Source organism: Geotrypetes seraphini, chromosome 1, assembly GCF_902459505.1.
Source record: "Geotrypetes seraphini chromosome 1, aGeoSer1.1, whole genome shotgun sequence".
Lineage (NCBI taxonomy): Eukaryota > Metazoa > Chordata > Amphibia > Gymnophiona > Dermophiidae > Geotrypetes > Geotrypetes seraphini.
The window spans coordinates 162598609-162622666 of NC_047084.1; the positions used below are offsets into that span (position 1 = coordinate 162598609).

A 24058-nucleotide genomic window follows, 5' to 3' on the forward strand; every position below is an offset into this window, starting at 1 on the left:
CTGGCCCTCAAGCAGGGACTTTGAGATCCCTGTTCTAGACCAATCCAGATTAGACCAGTGGGTTGTGTCATTCTATCAGCAGATGGAAGGAGAGTAGCTGAGATTTTCTGACATCACTATATTGATGCAGCCTGGACCTTGCCAGCAGATGGTACAACAAGATTTTTCAGAATGGGCCGGATCCCCAAGGGTGTAGTAGATGGCCTGTGATCCTCTGGTAGAGTCTTTGACTAGTGTTGCTCCTGGGAATTGGTCCACATATCTTTCCTCAGGTTGAGCTTGAAGGAGTTCATTTCAGTTTTTTGGTTCTCTTCTTCTCCATAGGGCCTCTGCATCTAAAGGTTCTGTTATTAAAAAAAAAAAAATCTTGGCCAAAGAAGTATCGTCTGAAGAGCTGTTATTGAAGTTAAAGGGGGCAGGGGGAATCAAAGAAAGGAAAAAGGGACAAGCATATAGGGGGAGGAGGGGGAATCCCTAATAAGGAGTACAGCAGTGAGGGATCCTGGGAGAAGGATTGATCATTCGGTAGTATTTGCTGGATACTGGCTGGCAAGTGATGTAGGGCATGTGGGATCTGGCATATCAGCAGTTGCATCAGCTACTATTCCCCAATTGTCATAGGGTAGACTCTGCAGTGTTAGTGTGCAACACTAAAGACCAGCAGATAGCAGATTAGGAGGAGGCCTTATCTTTGGCAGTGAGGGACTGCATGGTCCACACACCTTGTTCAGGGACAAATTTAGCCCTCCCTTTGACAATGGGAAGTCCTTATGCCCCAATTATATTACCTCTAAATCAGAACCCCATATGGACAAAAAACCACCCCTCTGCAACACTAACAGGCTTTAATCACACACACACAAGCCAATCACGCAACAGGTAGCAAGAGGGAAAAAGAAAAGAAAGAAAGGTGGAGAAAAAGCCTCAGTTCAGCTTCATCTGGCAAAAAACTCCACCTTTCAAAGCTAACCCTGCATTCCAAAATATAGAACAAGTAGAGAAAGCTCTATGGTAGCCTGCAGGGAGATGTTACAAAACACACCGGGACACACAACCCTCAGTCATGAAAAAATGGGTAAATCAGCACTAGCAGAGTAATCCAGGATTCAGCATGGAACACAGCAAAAAAAGAGAACAACTTAGCTGCTTCGGCATCCAGGATCTCTCAGTCCTTCACCACTGAACCCGACGGGGAACCCTCCGTTTCACTCTGGTCACTGCGTCAGGGGTTTCAAATTCACTGCTTCTCATACGCTCTGTCCAGACCCACCAAGCTCTTCAGGCTCTCATACCACTTCACGAATCATTGATTCGTGAAGTGGTATGAGAGCCTGAAGAGCTTGGTGGGTCTGGACAGAGCGTATGAGAAGCAGTGAATTTGAAACCCCTGACGCAGTATTGCAGAGGGGTTGTTTTTTGTCCATATGGGGTTCTGATTTAGAGGTAATATAATTAGAGTTTAACTGACCCTTTTCCTGAGAGTATATGTATTAGTAAGTCCTTATGCCCCCCACAGGAGGTTGGGGGCAGGGTCTCGAATGGACCTGGATGGTGTTGGGGTCTTAATTTCCTTGGGCTATCACTGAGTATTTACTGTCAGCTTTGTCAAAGCTCCAAGGCCAAGATAGTGGGATCCTGTCATGAGCTGTGTACTCGGATAGTTGGGAAGTGTCCTGGGGCCTTATGGGAACTGAGCATTGAGCTGGAGCAGTAAATGCTTTAGGGCCCCTGGTGGGGGCTTTTGAGGAGGGGCAAGATCCAATCCTAGCCACATCTCTTTTGAGACTGGGGAGATTTAGAGGATGAGTTCTCCCTCATCCCCCCTCCCCCAGCCTCTCTCCATAGTTGATCAAGCTCACACTGAAGGAGAATGATAAATTGTGCCAAGCAACCACAGGTTCATGGAGTAGGCACACTCAAGGGAATGGGCCTGCTTTGTGCTAGCTGAAGAGGCATTTCATTTCCTCTTGTATTGTGAGAACAGAAAGGGCATACCTTTCTGGGAACTAGGATGAGGCAACAGAGGATCCCCATTGGGAATGGGCCCTTGTTACCTGCAGCCAATGGGTTCTGGAAGTGATTTCATCAGGGCTTTGATGCAGAGCTGGCAGACTCCTTTTATTGTGTTGCCGTTTTCTCAAAAGAAAAGAAGTCGGACATTTTGCAGCTGATGAGCTTCTGGTGGTGCAGGCATAAATCTTGGGGCTTCCCCTGTGGATCTCAAAAGGGTCGTTTTGTGCAACAGGACTGGTAGTCTTGACCATAGGGTTAAACATTAGTTGTGAGGGTTGTAGAGAGCCCATTTGTTTTCATGCTGTACCTCCCATCACTCTGGGATGAGCTCCACCCACTCAGTCTTACTCTCTATAAGCAAGGTGTTAGGGAGCTTGTCTGTTCTGCTTGAGTTTAATCTTTATTATTTTCGGGTTTTTTATTCGGTCGGAGGCTTTTGGGGCCGCAGAGGATTGTGGTCACCACTGAGCACATCTGGCTGTGAGAAGATAACATACTGTAAGAGCACATGTCTTGCACGATTCCTGTGTGGTCAGTCTGCATCAGTAGTTCTCAGAGCTCAGGGTCTGTACCCTTGGGAGCAGTCTCGCCCCAGGTTCTGTCCACAGAATGTTGTGCAGCTCCAGTGAGGATCTGAGGTCCAGTCCCATATCGGGAACAGGACAGCAGTTCGAAGAAGTAAGCCATCTGTTGGACTCGTCTGAGGCATAAATCTTCTCTCACCTCTGCTCTGAGATTTCCTTATGAAGCTCCAGCACAGCAACATGTCACAGGGACTAAGGCTATTGCAGCCAATGGAGAATTTTTTTTTTTGTAGAGGGGGGGTCCTTAAAAGTTGTTTTTGAAGGTTTCTGAAGTTAGGGATCAGGTTCCCCACTTCCCAAAACCCCTTTCCTACATTTTTGGGGTTTGCATTTTTTTCTCTACAAGCCGTTTTAGGCGCCAGAATTGCTATTCCAGTGGCCGTCTCGGATTTCCCGATTTTAGTTTAAACGTTTCTTGCCTCCATACCCCTTGTTTTTGACAAAAAACAGCACAGAACGACTGCTCAGGTGGAGATACTTACTTCAGATTCATATAAGATTTGCAGCGGATGCCTATCTGAAGGGAGTCATTGTTCCATGTGCTGCATGGCACCTGAAGGGGGTGGAAGCTTCAGTCTTTGTCTCCTCTTCTGCTTCTGTTGGCTTAGGTACTCAATGGGGGTGTTTTCTGGGGCAGAAATTCTGGCAGGAGCTGCAGAAAGTGGACTTAGCATCCCCAGCAAAGCACAGCCACTTGCTGATGGACAACCACCGTAAGCCAGTGCAAGAGACCCTGCTAGGACCCTCTGGGCAACCTGGGCAGTAGTTCACTCCCAAATTCATACACATGATGTATGAAGCCTTTTTTAGGTTTCCAAAAGATAACCTAACCCTGCAGGGGCCATGGCAGAGGTAGTGCCAAGATTTTTAGCAAAAGGCACAGGGGGAGGGTACTGGTACAGTAAGCAACTATCCGGAGGAGGGGAGTCGCTACTTCACTTCTGTGCCAGAGGTAAGTACTCACCTTGCAAACGATTCTCTAGGTGCCACATCAGTTCAGATGGGAAACTCTCCTCGGGAGCCTAGCAGTCACAGGGTATGGAGGGCTATGTATGTCAATGCATGCAGTCTGGGCAATAAAATTCTGGAATTAGAGACCGAGATAATGACTGCTGACCTGGATGTAGTAGCAGTTTCTGAGACTTGGTTCATGGACTCTCATGGGTGGGATATGGCTATACCCGGTTACAACTTGCTTTGTCAAGACAGAGAGGGCAAGGTAGGGGGAGGGGTGGCACTATACACCAGAGAAGGCATCAAAACTACAAGAATCACAGGGGAATCCCTCTGGGTTAATCTGGCCAGAGGCAACGAAAATGCCTGTACCTTGGTGTAATATACAGACCTTCAAGACAGCAGGAAGACAAGGACACTGCATTAATCAACGACATTGAGAATATCACCTTACGGGGGGATACGGTACTGCTAGGGGATTTCAACATGCCAGATGCGGATTGGAACGCACTTTCAGCATCTACCAGCGGCAGCAGAAGGCTATTGTCCTCCATAAGAGGAGTGCGACTCAAGCAAATGGTGTTGGAGCCTACTAGGGCCCAGGCGATACTGGATCTGGTATTCACCAACGGAGAAAGCATCTCAGAGGTCTCAGTAGGTGATAAGTTAGCCTCTAGCGACCACAATATGATATGGTTCAACCTCAAAAAGGGTTTTTCTAGATCAAGCACGACAACAAAAGTACTCAACTTTCGAGGCACGGACTTTAAACGCATGGGAGATTTTGTCCGTCAGGCACTGCAACACCAAGCGGTGACCAATGATGTGGAGGCTATGTGGTAAACCTTGAAATCTACCCTACACACAGCAACAGACCACTACATTAAATCGGGAAGTAAACGAAGAAGGAACAAGAGACCTCAATGGTTCATCGCAGAGATATCAGATCTAGTCAAAGACAAGAAGCGAGCATTCATTTCCTACAAACGCTCAGGGGAAAAAGAGGCTAGAATAAAATATATGGCCAAGTCAGCAGCTGTCAAACTGGCAGTCAAAGAGGCCAAGCTTCAAGTAGAAGAAAACTTAGCGAAGAACATCAAAAAGGGGAACAAATCTTTCTACAGGTACATTAGTGACAGAAAAAGAAACACGAATGGGATAGTACGCCTTAGAAAATCTGATGGGAATTATGCAGAATCAGACACTGATAAAGCCGAACTACTAAATGAGTACTTCTGCTCACCTGCGAGGCGCCGGGGTCCGGTCCACAGTTGCAGGATAAGCATAACTTGGGAGACCCGTTTCAGAACCATGAGTTTACACCCAGTGACGTCTACGGCAAGCTATCAAAACTCAAGGTGAACAAAGCCATGGGACCGGACAATCTGCACCCCAGGGTGCTCAGAGAACTGTGTGACGTCCTAGCGGAGCCATTAGCCTTACTCTTCAATCTCTCCCTGAGTACGGGAAAAGTCCCTTTGGACTGGAAAACAGCTAACGTCGTTCCTCTACACAAAAAGGGTTGCAGGGCAGAGGCTGCGAATTACAGACCGGTGAGTCTCACTTCAATGGTGAGTAAGCTCATGGAAACGCTAATCAAACGCAAATTAGACACTATCCTGAACGAGGAGAATCTATGCAATCCCCACCAACACGGTTTCACCAAGGGTAGGTCATGCCAATCCAATCTTATCAGCTTCTTCGACTGAGTAACTAGAAAGCTAGACCAGGGAGAGTCCATGGACGTCGTGTACTTGGACTTCAGTAAAGCTTTTGACAGCGTCCCCCACCGTAGATTATTGAACAAAATGAAATCAATGGGACTAGGTGCAACACTAATGGCATGGGTCAACGACTGGCTAAGTGGTAGACTTCAGAGGGTGTTGGTTAACGGTACCCTCTCTAAAACGTTGAAGGTGACCAGTGGAGTGCCGCAGGGCTCGGTCCTGGGTCCAATCCTTTTCAACATATTCATAGGAGACCTGACACAGGGGCTTCAAGGTAAAATAGCATTATTCGCCGACGATGCCAAATTATGTAACACTGTAAGTAAAAATGATTTGTCAGACAGCATGAAGCAAGACCTGCTTTTACTAGAACATTGGTCCACGACCTGGCAGCTGGGCTTCAACATGAAAAAATGCAAGATCATGCACCTTGGCAACAATAATCCGTGCAGAACATACATACTGAATGGAGAGACCTTGGCTAGGACCACAGCAGAGAGGGATTTAGGGGTGATCATTAGTGGAGACATGAAAACAGCTATTCAAGTAGAAAAGGCTTCATCCAAGGCTAGACAAATGCTGGGTTGTATTCGTAGAAGCTTTGTTAGCCGGAAACCGGAGGTCATAATGCCATTGTACAGAACCATGGTGAGACCTCATCTGGAGTACTGTGTGCAATTCTGGAGGCCACACTACCGTAAAGATGTGCTGAGAGTTGAGTCGATTCAGCACATGGCCACCGGGATGATCTTGGGGTTCAAAGATTTCTCATACAAGGACAGGCTGCATAAATTGCGGCTATACTCTCTCGAGGAGCACAGGGAGAGGGGAGATATGATTGAGACATTTTAAGTACATCACTGGTCGCATAGAGGTGGAAGACGACATTTTCTTTCTTAAAGGTTCCTCGGCCACAAGAGGACATCCGCTGAAAATCAGGGGCGGGAAATTTCATGGGGATACCAGGAAGTTCTTCTTCACAGAAAGAGTGGCAGACCATTGGAACGATCTCCCGGAGCAGGTGATTGTGGCCAGCAGCATACAAGATTTTAAGAAAAAATGGGATGCCCATGTCGGATCTCTACGAGGGTAGTGTAGAGGTGATGCCACCTGTGCGTGACCCCTTGGAGGGTACTTTGGGGAGGGATAATAGAGTGGGCAGACTTGATGGGCTATGGCCCCCTTCTGCCGTCATCTTTCTATGTTTCTATGTTCTATGTTTCTATGGGTCCACCCCTAGGAGCCATTAAGATTTCACAGGGACCCAAGCTTTGGTAGACTTGGAGGATTAAGGTTCTGAGTCCAAGCCATTAATTTCTCATTCAGGGTCCTCAGTTCTGGGAGATTCAGCATCCCAGCTGAGAGGGTCTGACCATGATCAGATGGCAGCCTTGGATCTTGTTAGTTGTGCAAAGATTTGTCTCTTTCATTGGAGACCAATTCTTCATTAGTGCTGAATGTCAAAATATATTGAACTTCCGTGGACCTTCCAAAGTTCTTGTTGCAGGTTTCCGGGTCTCGCTGCGTCTTTGTCAGGTAAAAACCAACGTTTCAGCCACCATGCTGTGCCTTTCTTCAGGGTGTACTCTGAAGTCCAGTGTGACTTTGGAAATAGTGGGTTCCCTGACTGATTGAGAACAGGGCATACCACCAAAGATCTCTTCAAATTGCCATTGCATGAACTGTTTAAACAAATTATTTTCAAAAATTGGAAGATGCCTTTGTCTGTGTCCAGGGAAAATGAATTTGCTTTACAGAATTTTGTCTACTCCCAGGATTTGATAGTCCACAACTTCCACATCATTCATTATTAGTGGAATCAACCCTAAAAAATATTTTCCTACCAGAGTTCATGCTTCATTGCCTCTGGGACGTGAAGGCCGTACTAAGGACAAGTTTGGATGTCGCCTTTACCAAAACTCTATGCTGTTGAGCAGAATCCTTAATTATACTTTCTACATATCTTTGTATCTTCAACAACATGTACAATGGTTGACCGATTTTGAGCAATACATTCCTTCAAAGCATCTTTTGGAATTTCAGTGCACTATTCATACACTCTCACAGACTGCAACGTATCTTCTAAGATCATTGTCTGATGCTTTTCAGCTGTCTTCCAGAGCATCCGCTATGTCAGTAGCTACGAGACACTTAGTTTGGCTCAGACTCTCTGATATAGACCGCAATCTCCAAAATAGATTGGCCAATATTCCATGCCTAGAGATGAAACTTTTTGGCAAGCCCATCAAGGTTGCCGCACAAAAATTGGCTCAACATGAGCAGACTTGGAATACTTTAAATAAAGCACTGTCTTAAGGTCTTTTTCTTCAAGGAGATCTACTAAACAACCTCCTTCACATCAGAGACATTCTCCTACACCTTCTGTTTCTGGGCAGCCACTGAAATAGCACCAAATGTGCTATAGGCCTTGAACTGATTCAGTAAAACTTGTTTATAACACAGCCCAGTTCTTCTAGATCAATTGGAGTTTGTCTTCACTATACCATCAATGTTGGTCTCTCATATTAACCGACCTATGACTTTTTACAGTAGAGGAAATGGGTCAAACACCAAAAAGAGAACTGCAAATCACACTGGAGAAAATTATCAAATAACTACGAAGCTGCCATTCTGGAAGCAAAGAAAGCTCACTACACGGACTACTGGTCTGACCCAACAGCGTCAATTCTTATGTTCTTATGTACACACACCTCTTGCAGAAAGTTCCTAACCGTTCCAGATTTCACCTTGACTAACACCTCTTCTCCGCTGCTCTTGGATGCAATCGTAATGCCCCCTCTAACCTGGACAGTGAAACTCTCTCTAACTTCTTCCAAACAAAAATTGATAACATCCAAGCAATCTCGACTCCACTCCCAGCAAGATCCCCCCCCCAGGTTCATCCCCCTCTCATGTCCAGGACCCCACCGTGTAGAACCCTTTCCCAACTACACCCGTTCACACATGCTGAGCTCCTAGAAATCCTACAAGAGCTTCGACCTTCCAATTCCATCCTTGACCCATGCCCATCCAACCTCCTTTTGTCCTCCAAAGATGCCTATGCAGAATCAATCCTCCCCATCATCAACACCTCACTGTCAACTGGAAAAATTTCCCTCAACTGGAAATCGGCCATCATCAAACCCACCCTCAAAAAACCCTTCCTCGACCCAAATGATCCAAGCAACTAACACCCTGTTTCCAATCTCCCCTTCATCTCCAAACTACTGGAGAAGATAGAGCTTCTTGTTGTTCAATGAAATGTTGCAGTTGGTGAAGCACTATCTCCACTCCAGTTAGGCTTCCGAACAGGCCATAGTACAGAATCTGTCCTCCTTGACATCATTGACAACAGTTGGTCAATGCTGGATAAAGGAAATGATGCCTTACTGGTCCTGCTTGACCTTAGTGCCGCCTTCGACACTATAGATCATCAACTTCTACTAGACCGACTCGCTGACATATGAATCAAGAACTCAGCACTGCAATGGTTCACCTCCTTTCTGGATCAAAGAACACAATCCGTGCTACTAGGGACAGCTAAATCAAACCCCCAAATCAATTAAATACAGTGTTCCCCAAGGTGCCTTGCTGTCCCCTCTCTTCTTCAATCTGTATATCAGGCCAGTCATTGATATTGCACATAAATACAACATTAAGATTCACTCCTATGCTGATGACCTTCAACTATTGCTTCCCCTAGGTAACGATCAGCCAACCCAACTCACTAATCTCCTACACTGCCTCACTGACATGAAAAACTGGATGACAGCCAATAAATTCCAGCTGAATGCCTCAAAGACTGAACTATGGAAAAAGAACACTACATTCACCTGTCTGACACTATCCTGGGAATCCACCCCCTTAACAGCAAAAGACCAGGTATGAAGTCTTAGAATTATACTGGATGGCCACCTGTCCCTCTCCGCCCACGTCTCGCTGGGTAGTTTCCACATCTTTTTACTAACTACACCAATTGCAAAGGATCAAACCCTACCTCCCAAAAACAGACTTAGCCCAACTGCTATATGCCTACGTACTCTCTAGACTAGACTACTGCAACTCCCTATTCAATGACATCACTGCAAGAGATCTAAAACGCCTCCAAAAAGTCCAGAACTCTGCAATTCAGCTACAGTGACCCTGTTACTCCAGCACTTTGTGCTGCCCACTGGTTGCCAGTCAAAAAGCGGTGCATCTTCAAAGCCCTGGTCATGACTCACAAGAGATTCCACCAAAAAACCCCAGCCTACATAGCATCCAAGCTATGCCTATACACCCCTAACTGCCCCCAAAGCAGAACAAAGACTCAGCATTCCCACAGGGAGATCCCTCCAAATGAGTACGGCCTGTAAACAATCCTAGAGCCATTTCCTATCTCAGCTATGGAACTGACTACCCACACAGATCAGGTCACTAGACTCACTAATGACCTTCCGTAGAGCAGTAAAGATCTTCCTCTTCCGCCAATCGGGCCATCAATTACTGCTTCCTCAATATACTTCTCCAAGTACTCTTCGCTATGACCAGTCTGTTCTCTAGAATAAGTTCTGTGATTTGTCTACTGTACCCTATTTGTTGTCATGACTAGTCTGTCTTCAAACGATTATGAATGTCAATTTGTGACCCGTTCTGAGCTTCTGGGAGAACGGGATAGAAATCAAAATAAATAAATATATAAAGTTTCTTTTTTCTTATTATGCCATAACCGCCTAAAAAAAAACAAAAAAAAAACTTCACTTGATCGCAACATGAGTTCCATCCATCTCTAATTTCTTGATTTCTACAGTATTTGTACTTCATATTTCTTATGAGCTCTGCTACACAAACTCGCATTAGTAGGAAATCCACCATGGGTGAAGAGCCTGTAAGGTGGATTTTTTTTCTTATTGCCTGGTCTCCATTTCACCAGGAGGGAAATCTAACATGGGTGTAGAGTCTGTAAAATTGAATTCCTCTACATGTTTTGAGCAAGAAAATCACAAATTGCCATGCATCACTTAAGCTGCAACTGCTTCAGGATTTCACTATGGGGTGTAGAGCCTGCAAGGTGTGGAGGGTTTTTCCTGTCACTTGGATACTTTAGTTTAAGGACAATGATGGGATCTCACAGGGGTGTAAAGCCTGTAAGTTAGATTCCCGCCACATCAGATCTTTGCATTGCTTTCATTTCCAAGCAGCATTAACCAGTTTTTTCTCACAACAAGCCTTCCACTGTACCATCAATGTTTATACAGTATCTTAAGGCATTAATTTACTTCAAGTTTTTTTCCCTACAACTGTTCTTTAGGAACATTCCCCACAAAACTTTTTACTCCATCTCTCTTTGATTCTAAAAGGCCCAGAGGTTTGGGCGTGACTGTAGGGGAGAAGGAGGCCACTATATCCTGTTTAGGATGTTTTTTCTTTTTGCTCAAGTTCATCTCAGTCATAGTCTCTGGACTGACGGTTTCTTCTATATGTCTAATCTAATCTTCCATTGTGAGTCGCAACATACCCATACAGGCTCAAAGTCTACAATTAGATGTTAATGCATTCTGAAGTCAGTATGCACATTACAGACCTGTTCCATATTTCACTTTTGCTTTTCACAGACAAGTTCTGTGTTCGGATGCACTTCATCTCAACTTCTGCTTGTTGCTGAGTTGCTCAGGGTGCACTATACTCTTATACCTCAGCTGGAGATTCTAGTTCTTAGGCTCTTTTGTCAAGGGACCGAGAATATTTGGCTCTAGGAAATGACTCAACATATATTCCTTTTTTCTGTCCTCCTTCAATCACAAGTTACCAATTTGCTCTAGACAATTTGCTACTCATTGTCTAGTAATGGCTGCCTTTCTCTTAGATGGAATGGACCAATCCCTTGGTGCGTTTTCTCCTATTCCTCTCTTGCTCAATTCGCTAGTTCAGCTTCAGCAGCAATCGGCCTCCAGGCTTCTTGTAACCTCCATCCTTCTCTTATTTTAGCCAGGGCCAAAGGTATTTCTCTCAGGAGTCAAAAGTCTGTTCCACCCTTTGGTGCCTTTCGAGGGGACCTGAGCGGACACTGTTTTTTTCTCATTTTTCCAGTCTATTTCTTTTATCATGTTTTGGCTTTACGGCAACTTGGGGCATCTCTGATAGCACATAGGATCTCAGCTATATTGGCTTCAGTGGCATTCTTACATTCCTTTCCTATAGGTACAATCTGCAATGCAGCTTCTTGGTGCTCACTTTACACATTCATGCCCCATTCCTGTGGAATCTTTTTCCGGAAGAGAGGGTCACTTCAGCCAAGTAGTATTCTACAAAATTTATTTTCTTCATTGGCCAATGCTTTCTCCATCCCGCTCAGGAGTCCCATATGTGAGAATACGCTACCTGCTTGTCCTAGGATAAAGCACAGTTACTTACCATAATAGGTGTTATTCGGAGACAGCAGGTAGATATTCTCACAACCCACCCACCTCCTCTGGTTGACGTCTTAGCTTGCTTATGGAACTGAAGTACCATGAGTGGACGTTGGGCAGGAAGGCACATATGCGTGGTGCAGGCAGTCGCAAAGTTTCTTAAAACTTAGTGACAGTACACTTTTCATACTATCTGTACCGGGGCTCCATGGATGACGTCGACCATATGTAAGACTATCTGCCTGCTGTCTCCGGATAAGTAACTGTGCTGTACCGATTAAAGGAGGCATTGAAAGAAAAAAGAAGAGGGAAGCTGTGGAAAGGAGCTCTTTTTTTTTTTTTTGCAAGACAATGCACTTTCTCACAAGGCTGGCAAAATGATGGATGTTTTGACGCAGTTGGGGTTTCAGTGCATAGACCATCCACCCTACTCACCAGATCTTAATTGACAATAGAACACTGTTTCCTACCCCATGACTTCCTAATTTCCTTACAACTCAGGAGACATCAGAGATATTCCCCCTGTCAATCCTTTATGTGCTTCCCTAGACTCCTTTCTTTACTATAATGATTGTAGTTCAACCCCTTTCCCTGTTGTATCATGTTGGTCCTTGTATGATTTGTAATGTATTCTTATTTTATAATAATGTACCCCATTATAAGCGATATAATCAAATTTTAAATAAACCTGGATACTTTGTCAGATGCCTTCTAAAAAGCCAGATACACAATATCAACAAGCTCATTTTGATCTATCTGTTTATTCACTACTTCAAAGAAATGTAGAGAGAGAAAAATAGTACTCTTTTTGTCTCATGTTACTCATGTTATCTTATGGTGCATATGCCCTGAAAATCTTTTCTTTGGTGGTTGGTTGTAAAGGTGTGTAACTGAAGGTTAAAACCAGTAGGGGGAGCTCCAAGCCAAGATAACTGTACAAATTCTCCATATTACTGCCAGGTACACAGGAGATTGCATTTAATTAACCCTTCTGTGATCTAATTTAATCTGGTGATTACTTATCCATTTAACTAGCCATGCAGACTGCAAGGTCATGCATTTAGGCTTCAAAAACCCAAGGGAACAGTCCTGTTTAGGGGACGACAGAAAAGCATGACTTTGGTGTGATTGTAAGTGATTATCTTAAGGTTGAAAATGGGTTGAAAAGTTGATGCCGAAAGCAGGAAAGGATGCTAGGGTGCATAGGGAGAGGTATGGCCAGTAGAAAAAAGGAGGTATTGATACCCCTGTATAAGACTCTAGAATATTGTGTACAATTCTGGAGGCTGCACCTTCAAAAAGATATAAAAAGGATGGAGTCGGTCCAGAGGAAAGCTACTAAAATGGTGTGTGGTCTTCGTCATAAGGCATATGGGGACAGACTTAAAGATCTGTATACTTTGGAGAAAAGGCGGGAGAGGGGAGATATAATAAGAGATGTTTAAATACCTACATGATGTAAATGTGCATGAGTCGAGTCTTTCATTTGAAAGAAAGCTCTGGAATGAGAGGACATAGGATGAAGTTAAGAGGTGATAGGCTCAGAAGTAATCTAAGGAAATACTTTTTCACAGAAAGGATGGTAGATGCATGGAAAAGTCTCCCGGTAGAGGTGGTGGAGACAGAGACTGTGTCTGATTTCAAGAAAGCCTGGGATAGTCACATGGGATCTCTTAGAGAGAGGAAGTGATAATGGTTACTGCGGATGAGCAGACTGGATGGGCTGTTTGGCTTTTATCTGCTATCATGTTTCTATGAAAAAAAGATAAAATAAATAAGTGTGAAATATTTACAGCTAGAATGCATCAATGATCATCATAACCTATTTGAATTGTCTTTGCTTAATATTATTATTTAGGTATTTATATACCGCCTACCAGGTTATCTAAGCAGCTTACAATCAGGTTCGCAAGCATTTTCCCTATCTGTCCCGATGGGCTCACAATTTATCTAATGTTCCTGGGGCAATGGAGGATTGAGTGATTTGCTCAGGGTCACAAGGAATAGCTCAGGATTTGAACCCATAACCTCAGTCTGCTGAGGCTCTAGCTCTAACCACTAGGCCACTCCTTCCTATATATAGTACATAGTCAAGCACCACAGTACTACAGAAGGAATATCATTTCAAGAGGATATGAATACTCCACAAATTATGAACTCAATAGAAAAACTTATGAAATGCGCTGTTAGCAAGTATTGGAGGGAACTCCAATCGTTCAAACAAAACTGAGACGTGTAAATCATAAATAACTTGTGGAGAAAACCAGACCTCAATACGGTGGCTCTTGGGCCCATAAAGCACCCGTAGGAGCCTGTATCATCGTGGATCTGTAAAAAAAACTCCACAACATGTAAATAATAATGATGTACACCAATATTTTTGAACTTTTTCTTTTCAGTATATGTTTGGTTAGTTTCTAGGCTCCACACCAATAAACTTCAAAGGTCGATGGCTACAACCATGTATAACAGTGGTCTCAAACTCGCGGCCCGGGGGCCACATAAGGCCCACCAGGTACTATTTTGAGGTCCTTGGTATGTCTATCATAATTGCAAAAGTAAAATAAAACAGTTTCTTGATCATATGTCTCTTTAGCTATGATTAAGACTTAGCCAAAAGGAAAGATTTATAAATTAGAAAGAGTTTTACCTCAGGCAAAATTGTCATTTCTTTAATAAGACATTAACTATATTTTCTGAGGTCCTCCAAGTACCTCTAAATCCAAAATGTGGCCCTGCAAAGGGTTTGAGTTTGAGACCACTGATGCATAACATATATATATCAATGTCAAAACTGGCGTGAAAAACCTTCAATCATTTCTTAAGCACTGTCCCAGGGCAAAAGGCATTTCATGTCACATCTCAAATAACTGGAGAAAACAACAAACAGCGGTTGTGCCCTTTTCATGAGCCTGTTTCAGCTATATGAGATAAAGGACATGAAATGCCTTTTGCTCTGGGACAGTGCTTAAAAAGTGTTTGAAGGTTTTTCATGCCAGTTTTGGCATTGATGTATATGCGTTATATACAGTTGTAACCATCAACCTTTGAAGTTTATTCCTGAACCACACCCAAATTTAAAAAAAAAAAACAACAAAAAAACCCCAACCCACAGAAGACAGGACAGTGTCATCTTCATGTTACTAAGAAACAGTGGCGTACCTAGGGGGGGGCGGGGGGGGCGGGCCGCCCCGGGTACCAGCCCTGAGGGGGTGTTCCCGGCCTTGCCGCTCAGTCCCCCCCCACGCCCGAAGGACCGCTCGCCCCACTGACCTTCCAGCACACCTATGAAGCAGCCCGCAGCAGGATCGCGACGTCAGCAATCCCTCAGCTGCTTGGGCGCTGCTTCCTGCGCCGCGGTCCCGTCCCTCCTCTGACGTCAGAGGAGGGGGCGGGACCGCGGCGCAGGAAGCAGCTCCTAAGCAGCGCAAAGATAGCTGACGTCGCGATCCTGCTGCGGCTGCTTCATAGGTAGTGCGGGGAGGCCAGGGGGGCGAATGGTCCTTCGGGGTGGGTCGGGGCATCAGGCCTTCAGGGTGGGGGCGGGCGGGCGGGCAGGCAGACTTTCAAGGGGGAGGGGGGTGACAGGCAGGCAGGCAGGCCTTCAAGGTGGGGTGCAGGTCTTCGGGGGGGGTGCAGACCTTCAAGGGGGTGCAGGCCTTCAAGGGGGGGGCAGGCAGGCAGGCCTTCAAGTGGGGGGACAGGCCTTCGGGGGGGTGCAGGCCTTCGGGGGGGGGGCAGACCTTCAAGGGGGTGCAGGCCTTCAAGGGGGGGACAGGCAGGCAGGCCTTCAAGGGGGGGACAGGCCTACAAGGGGGTGGGACAGGCCTTCAAGGGGGTGCAGGCCTTTGGGGGGGTGCCAACCTTCAAGGGGGTGTGCAGGCCTTCAAAGGGGGGGACAGGCCTTCAAGGGGGGACAAGCAGGCAGGCCTTCAAGGGGGGGACAGGCCTACAAGGGGGTGGGACAGGCCTTCAAGGGGGGTGCAGGCCTTTGGGGGGGTGCTAACCTTCAAGGGGGGGACAGGCCTACAAGGGGGTGGGACAGGCAGACCTTTAAGGGGGGACAGGCCTACAAGGGGGTGGGACAGGCAGACCTTTAAGGGGGGATAGGGCTTCAAGGGGGGACAAGCAGGCAGGCCTTCAAGGGGGGGTCAGGCCTTCAAGGGGGGGGACAGGCCTTCGGGGGTGCAGGCCTTCGGGGTGGGTGCAGGCCTTCGGGGTGGGTGCAGGCATTCGGGGTGGGTGCAGGCCTTCGGGATGGGTGCAGGCCTTCAGGGGGGGACAGACCTTCGGGTGGGGGGTACAATCCTTCGGGGAGGGTGCAGGCCTTCAGGGGTGGGGTTTAGGCCTTCAGAGGGGGACAGACCTTCGGGTGGGAGGTAAAGTCCTTCGGGGGGGTGCAGGTCTTCAGGGGTGGGGTGTAGCCCTTCGGAGGGGGGACAGACCTTCGGGGGAGGGGGGTCCTGGTGTAAAAGTACACAGAGGGAGAGAGGGAAGGGGGGGTTCAAAGATACGTGCATATGCCAGACTTTGGGGGTTAGAAATAATGGGTCTAAAAACAGAGGAGTGGGAGAGAGATGGTGCATAATGGGATTTAGGGAGGGAAGGAACAGAAAGGGAGAGAACTTGGAAACAGGGGATGGTGTGGAGGGGGGATAGAGATACTGGATAGGAGGATAGTTGGGAACAGAAAGGGAGAGATGGTGGATCCTGGGGTGGTGGGGAGTTGAGAAAAGGTGAATCTGTGGATGGAAACAAAAAAAAGGAAAGATGCCAGATCTCCGGGAGAGGGAAGGGAAACGGAAGGGGAGAACAGAGATGGCAGACGGATGGTTAGCACGGAGAAAGGAGACCCTGGCAAGCAAGACAACAAGAGCCTGGGACCAACAAGATTTGAATATTGATCAGAGAACAAAAGGTAGAAAAAATAATTTTATTTTCTGTTGTGTGATTACAATATGTTAGATTTGAAAAGTGTACATGAGACAGCTTGAAATGGGAACTTTTCTATTTTTGTGAATGGCAAGGCTGAGTTCAGTTAAAATATATGCTTTATAAGAAAATATAATAATGTGTTTTATAAAGTTTATAAGCATTGCTGGCATACTCGGTGAGGTGTTCCTAGTGTTGGTGGTGGTGGTAGCATGTCAGTGTGTTGAGAGGAAGAGGTAGTCTGGGAAATTCTGCTGAGCAAACTCTGGGCCCATTTCCACCCCCAGTTAGTCCACTCCACTCAACTGGTTCACACACTGAGTGGGTCTTTGGGTGTTATTTCTGGGTAGTTGTTTTAGAATCTCTTCCAGTGGTTTGTCAGTATCTCCTTCTGGTCCAAGGAAGGAAACTTTGTCAACCTTAGCATTGACCTTCAGAATATGTTTGTAACAGCGCTGCTTGTGTGGCATTAGGCTATGTAGTGATCGAAAGAAAAAAAACAGACCTTTGCACATTTTTGCACTATATGGTGGGTGTATGAGGAGATTCATTTCCTGCACAGTTAAGTCCATGTGAAGTTACCTTGTGCTGTATTTGACATCTAGCAAGGTCTCTGTTTGGAAGGAAAGATCTAAGCTTAAAAATGAAGTGGCCAGAAGTTATGTTAAAAGTAGATAGCGTAGCTGGTTTTAAGAAAGGTTTGGACAAATTCCTGGAGGAAAAGTCCATTGTCTGTTATTAAGACATGGGGGAAGCGTCTGCTTGCCCTGGATTGGTGCACTCAGCAGCAACAAATACTAGTTTTGGCTGGCTCTTTCCCCGCATTTCTCCTCTCTTCCCCACGATTTAATATCCAGTTCAGGCAGTAAGTAAATGCATCGGCAGGGGGGGTCTGGTAAGTCTTGGGGGCTGGGGATGGAAGGTGAGAATCAGTTCTGTAGGCTATCAGAAATTTGCTTAATTATCTACTCACACAGAAAAGCAGTAAAGTCAATAGGTTCTCTGAGTGGGAACAACCTGTTTGATCTTGCACTCTTGTGATTGACCAATTGTTTATCACTGTTTAATTTATCACATTGATTAATTTGAGCACACCTGAGGTGTCCTATGATGGTGTGCACTGCAGGCAGAGGAGCCTTATTGTGTAAAGCACTGGAGAATTCTCTCCTCTCGCTTACCTCTCACGCTGAGGACACCCTGCTTCAGTATAATCATTTATATGATTTATCTTATAAACATTATTACGTGGTCTTTTCCTCAAGTGCTGAGACATCAGGTTGTTCCCACTTGGAGAACCTATTGACTTTTACTGCTTTCTGTGTGGCTTTAACATTTTTGCTATTCAGTATACCTAAACTATTATTCAGTAGAAAAAATTTGGTTTGTTCAATCAAATCCTGTGTGGACATTGGACTTCTATGAGTGAATGTTCTGCTTGATTGAACAAACTAAATTTTTTCTACTGAATAATAGTCTAGGTACAATGAAAGTAAATAGCAAAAATGTTTGAGTAGATAATTAAGGAAATCTTTTTCATATTGCTTGCTTATGGACTGGGAAAAAAGACTGTTCAAGCAAATGTCTCCAGAACTGCTTTAATGGAAAAATGTGATTTTTTTTTTTTAAGTACTTTGTGAAATTTATTGTTGTTGTGAAATTTATTGTTATACTTTGTTTAAACTTAAAAAGCGGTGTCATTAACAGTGAATCTAATCGAAAAATCGATTCAACAGGGTGAATCGAATCGAATGAAATATTTTTCTCTGAATCGGGCAGCACTATTGGCTACCATGAGAATGGGCTACTGGGCATGATGGACCATTGGTGTGACCCAGTTAGGCTATTCTTATGTTATGTTCTCATCTGTAGGGGCCTTTGTTTTCACTTCTTATTTTAATGTATTTTTTTCCTGGGAACTTATCAGTGTTTTTTTATAATGGGAACAAAAATGGAAGAGAATTAATGTGTGTGGAATGGGGGGGTAACTAATTTCTTCAGCTAAATAATTCAATCCACTTCAAACAGACATAGGAGAACTCACGCACCATTCACACACCCTCCAACCAAAAACGTCAAAAGAAAAAAACAGTTCGACAACCTCCTAGCCATTCGAGCTGCAACACTTGACCCCCAACTCTACAACCTATTGACCTCGACCACAAACTACAAAACCTTAAAAAAAGAAATAAAAACCCTTCTATTCAAAAAACACATAAAACCAAACTAACATAATCAGAACTGTCCCAAGCATCACCTGCAACTACTCCATATGTACTTCTGATGTCATGACAATTCAGACATAATTTATGTTATGTTATGTTTGGAATAATGGTTACATAAATGAGGTTCAATAAAAGAAAATTTTCACTGCCTGTTTCTATTCTGACCATTTATTCCATTTCATGGTTATTGCAAAAAAAAAAAAAAAAAATTTTACATTGGGGGGGGGGGGGGGTGTCAAAAAATTATGGGCCCCGGGTGCCACATACCCTAGGTACGCCACTGCTAAGAAAACAAACAACTTTGCTATATAGTGTGTTATATTAACAATATACCAAGTAAGAAGAATTTTTTTCCCAGTACTATGCTATCAGATAAGCTTACACACTGCCATTTTTCATCCTAATACCCCACATTACAAATACATGCTTCCAACCAGATAATTTAAAAAATGAAAATAATAAAGATTAAACTTGAACAGACAGGTTCCCTACTCCTCGCTTAGAGAGAGAGTTAAGACTGAGAGGGGTGGGTGGGTGGAGCTCATCCTAGAGTGATGGGAGGTGGCGCATGAAAACAGTGGGGTGTGGTTCAGGAATCCCTGAAACAAGTATAAGGTTTCAAAACCAATTTGAAATGAGCCATAGCAAATTGAATATTATGAACAGCATGATATAGGTATAGCAAGAGTAATTTTTATTACAGGCCATCCAACTTTTGTGGCAGATAAGATGTGTATACGTAACCTTTTAAAATTACCCATGTGACATACGGTACATATACCTATTTATACCTGTTCTGGGCATGCACAGATTTGCAGTTTTATCATATGTAGTTATATGCATAAGTTCAAACTCCAATCATGTTCTAACCAGGTCTGACAGATTATGTGTATCGGATGGGCAGACTAAATGGGCCACTTGGTCTTTTTCTGCCATCCTTTTTCTATAAGCCATGTGCATAACAGTTTAGGCACATATACCCCAGGCAGTTTACAAAGATGTCATTTCTGTGTGTAAAACACGTGGTCTTGGTAGCATAAGCACTTCATTAGAATATTGTGCTAAGTTCCAGCACACACTATTCTAATGCATGTACCAATTTTTTTTTACTCCCAAATGCAGTAAAATAATGGCATGAAAATTACCTCATCCATTAACAATTGCATGCTGTCAGAAAAATACATCGTTTACCATTACAGGAATATGTAGCCATTTGCTGCATCTGAGTTAACGCTCTCTTTCTGTCAGAATGTGAGTGAGGATTGGCTCATGCTCTGACAGGAAGAGAAAAATATATCACTTTCTGTCAGGGCATGAGCCAATCTCTGCTCACATTCTGAAAAAAAAAAAAAAAAACCTCCCCTGGCCTCCCCTCCCCCCCCCAGTGAGTGCTCCCTACAAAAGTTCTATGGTGGCTCAAAGAGCCATGGACATTCTGACACTCCTGACCTGCACTTTCCCCAGTTCCACACAAGATCCCTAGTGGCTGAAGTGGTTCCTGTTTCCCACCCCAAAGACGGCCCATGGCCCTGCCATCCCCCTTTCCTGAGCCCACAAAAAATACCCTCCCAGAACCCTCAAAGCTCACCTTCAGAGTTGGGAGAAAGGAGTGAAGTGTACTCACTCCTGCCTTCATGCTGCCATCTTGGAAAATGGTGGTATCCTGTGAAGGTTCAGGCTGCCAAATAAGGGAATTGTTGTTTTATTTGGTAGCCTGATCCCACTAGATACACCTTGACATAACCATTTTTCAAGATGGCATTTCTTCCTAGATTGAACATTGTGGAAATCCAAGTAGGACAGATCTTTGGGTGTGTTGCCTTCATTGTCATAATAGACTTGTCTAGTTCAGAACAAGGTTTCAATTTTACAAGTGGAAAATGCTGGCACCTTTTTCTGTCATATCCACTTTTATTTGTTCCAGGAAACCTGAGTAGACTATTCATTTTAGGAAACACATTCAAGAGATTATCCATTTTATGCATAATAAGCCTTATTTTATAATAGGTTGCATGCATGAGAAATCCAAAAATATGTCTTATTTTTTGAGCACAAAATAGGTTCCTATGTGTGTCCTTTATAAAATAGGCTCCTAGATCCATTCCCAATAACATGAAAATGTATGCTTTTATTTAACCCCCCACCCTTTTTTTTTCTTTTTTTTTTTAACCAAACCATGATAGCATTTTTTTAGCTCAGGTCAGCATGCTGAGTGCTCTGCGCTGCTCCTGACACTCATAGAGTTCCTATGAGCGGCGGGAGCAGCACAGAGCACTCAGCGTGCCAGCCTGCGCTAAAAACCGCTATCGTGGTTTTGTAAAAGGGGAAGCTAGTTTTATATCCCGTCCTCCCCAAAGAGCTCAGAACGGCTTACAGATTAATAGTCATAGCATTACAATACATTGTCATCTAAGGATACTTTTAGATCAAAACATGTAGTGGTATCTTATCTTACTTGGTGATAAGACTACACAAAATTACATGGTAGGAGTATAAAAATTTACAGAGTCACAGTATAAGTTTTGTTGGAGATTCCGGAATCTAGCAGATGATCAAGCACTGACTGTCAAGGCTTAAGGTCGATAAGGGGGGGGGGGGTAGGAAAATATATAGGTTTTTATGGATTTTCTGACATTTAGAAGATCCTGTAGGGATCTGATGTGCGGAGGTAGGTTGTTCCATAGGTTTGGTAGAAAATGTGAGTAGGATTATTTCTGGGTTATTTGAAGTTGGAGGGTGTGTCTAGGGGGGTATATGTAAGCGTATTTCACACTGGAAGCAAAACCTTTGCCTACACGTATCCCCTGGACAGACCCTTCAGCTCCAAACAGCCTGGAAACAATCCTACTTTCAATTCCTGCTTTCCCATTATACCTGCTTTGAGGCATGTGTACTTTACACTTGTTCTTGCATATTATATCAAATATACACATACATCGTAACTGTGCTCAAACTATGCCGCTGAAAAACGGTTCATAGACAACGGCATGAAAGACAAAGGTGCGCCCAGACAATTGAGCGCAGCGTGGAGGTGCGCGCCACTCAAAATTAGTGTTTTTAGGGGCTCCGACGGGGATTTTTGTTGGGGAACCCCCCCACTTTACTTAATAGACATCGCGCCGGCGTTATGGGGGGTTTGGGGGGTTGTAACCCTCCACATTTTACTGTAAACTTAACTTTTTCCCTAAAAACAGGGAAAAAGTGAAGTTTTCAGTAAAATGTGGGGGGTTATAACCCCCCACACCCCCCACAACGCGGCGCGATGTCTATTAAATAAAGTGGGGGGGTTCCCCCCACTCCCCCCCCGTCGGAGCCCTAAAAACATTAATTTTGAGCGGCGCGCGCCTCCGCACTGCGCTCAATTGTCTGGGCGCGCCTTTGTCCCGGCGCGCTTTTGACCTGACACCCTGAAAAGCTGGCATGTGCTACATGTATAAGCATGTGCCTGCAGTTATAGGAGGCCTTTTCTGCAGATAAAATATAAGCTTTACAAACATAAAAACCTTTCATACCCCAATATAAATAAAGATGAGCTTTTAGTATATACAGAACATTGAATTTAAAAAAAAGAGCAAAATGAAAACGAGGCTGGCTCAATTATAGCTCTTTAAACCCTTACAAATTTCAACTTCAATTAAAGAAAACACATTGAATATGCCGGTAAATTCTAAAACATTTACCCCTCCCCTTTTCAAAAGTGCATTGTGGTTTTTAGAGCCAACACTAAAAACCATGCTATGCTTTTGTAAAAGGGGTGGGGGGGGGGGTTAATTTTCGAATATCCCTTGGTTATATATTTTAAAAAATCGCTGCTTGTCTATAAAATGCCACCAGCCTCTTGTCGTTTCTGCCGCTAAGGATTAACTACCTAAATCTCTGGAAGTCTTCCCTATGTAGTGATTTGTTTAATTACTTTTCACAGATTAATATGTGGGTACAATTAACTACAGATTAACATTTTGGACCCAGCACTGCTTATTTTATATCTTGCCTAAGAATTGCGCCGCAAACTGCTACGAGAACTAGGGAACATGATCATAGCAGATTTTGGAATCTGAACAATATAACAACTAAGAGCTCCTTTTACTAAGATGCGCTATCGTTTTTAGTGTACGCAGGATATTACCACATGCTACGCGGCTAGAACTAATGCCAGCTCAATGCTGGCATTAAGGTCTAGTGTGCACGGCGGTTCAACGCGCGCTATTCCGCGTGTTAATACCCCAACGCAGCTTAGTAAAAGGAGCCCTAAATTACCAACATTGTTTTGTAATTTATCTAACAAGAAATAATTTGAGGAACACCATTGTGATATTACATAGCTTGATTTGGAGGAGGAATTTTTAAAATAGATCTTTTCTATGAAATGCTACATGCCTTTTAAAGACAGAATAGGGTCTCGGCTGCCTCCTTTGCATTTTCTTTTAAACCATTAAAATTATTGTGCTAAACCTACAGTGAGATACATATCTTTATTAAAGGATATTTGCATAAATGAGCCCTACTATATTTTATACCTTGATAATAATAGCTTGAAGAGGTCTCTGCATTACAAAGGAAACAAATGCTGATAATTTAAAAAAAAAAAAAAAATCCTAATAATACCAGTGTCGCAGCTGCACTTTTGTCTGAGCTGGATCTTTGTATGTTGTCTCTGGAGGGAGCAAATCTAAAACACTAATTACATGACTAGGGAATTATTTGTACAGATTTTCTTATGATGTGCTGGACAGGCAAAGTACTCAGAAATTTGCACTCTGAGACTAGCTGCAATTTGTGGGATTTATAGGAAGATGTAAATGATGCATTGTTGAGGCTGGCCTGCTTTTAACAAGAAAATTGATATTTATAAAATTAAAGCAGCAGCGTTAGCCAGAGTCTTCAACTTGCTATTTTTCTAACTGTTTCTTCCATTCCAACAAGCGTATGTACACCTGGATACTTTTTTTAAAAATATATTTAAATTTTTATTGGGTTTCAAATAAATTGCAGAAAAAAAGATTCAAAGCTTACAAACATGGTAATTCAGAAGCAAACATACCACTCGGTATACAAAGGGCTTGTTTTACAAAGCCGCGCTAGCAGCCCCGAAGCCCATAGAGATTTAAAGAGCTTCGGGGCTGTTGCCACATGGCTTTGTAAAACAGGCCCAAAGTGAACCACATAATGAAACAGAATTAAAAAAGGTTAAATAACCACCAAACTGCCCATAGAACCCATAAAATGATCCCCAACAT

At 43.9% G+C, this 24058-nt stretch overlaps 1 protein-coding gene across 2 annotated transcripts in view; it reads left to right on the top strand.

Moving 5' to 3' along the window:
* The window catches only part of MND1 (meiotic nuclear divisions 1), a 76902-nt gene that overhangs the window by 28763 nt on the left and 24081 nt on the right, over positions 1-24058 (top strand). The gene's annotated exons all lie outside the window — the stretch shown is intronic.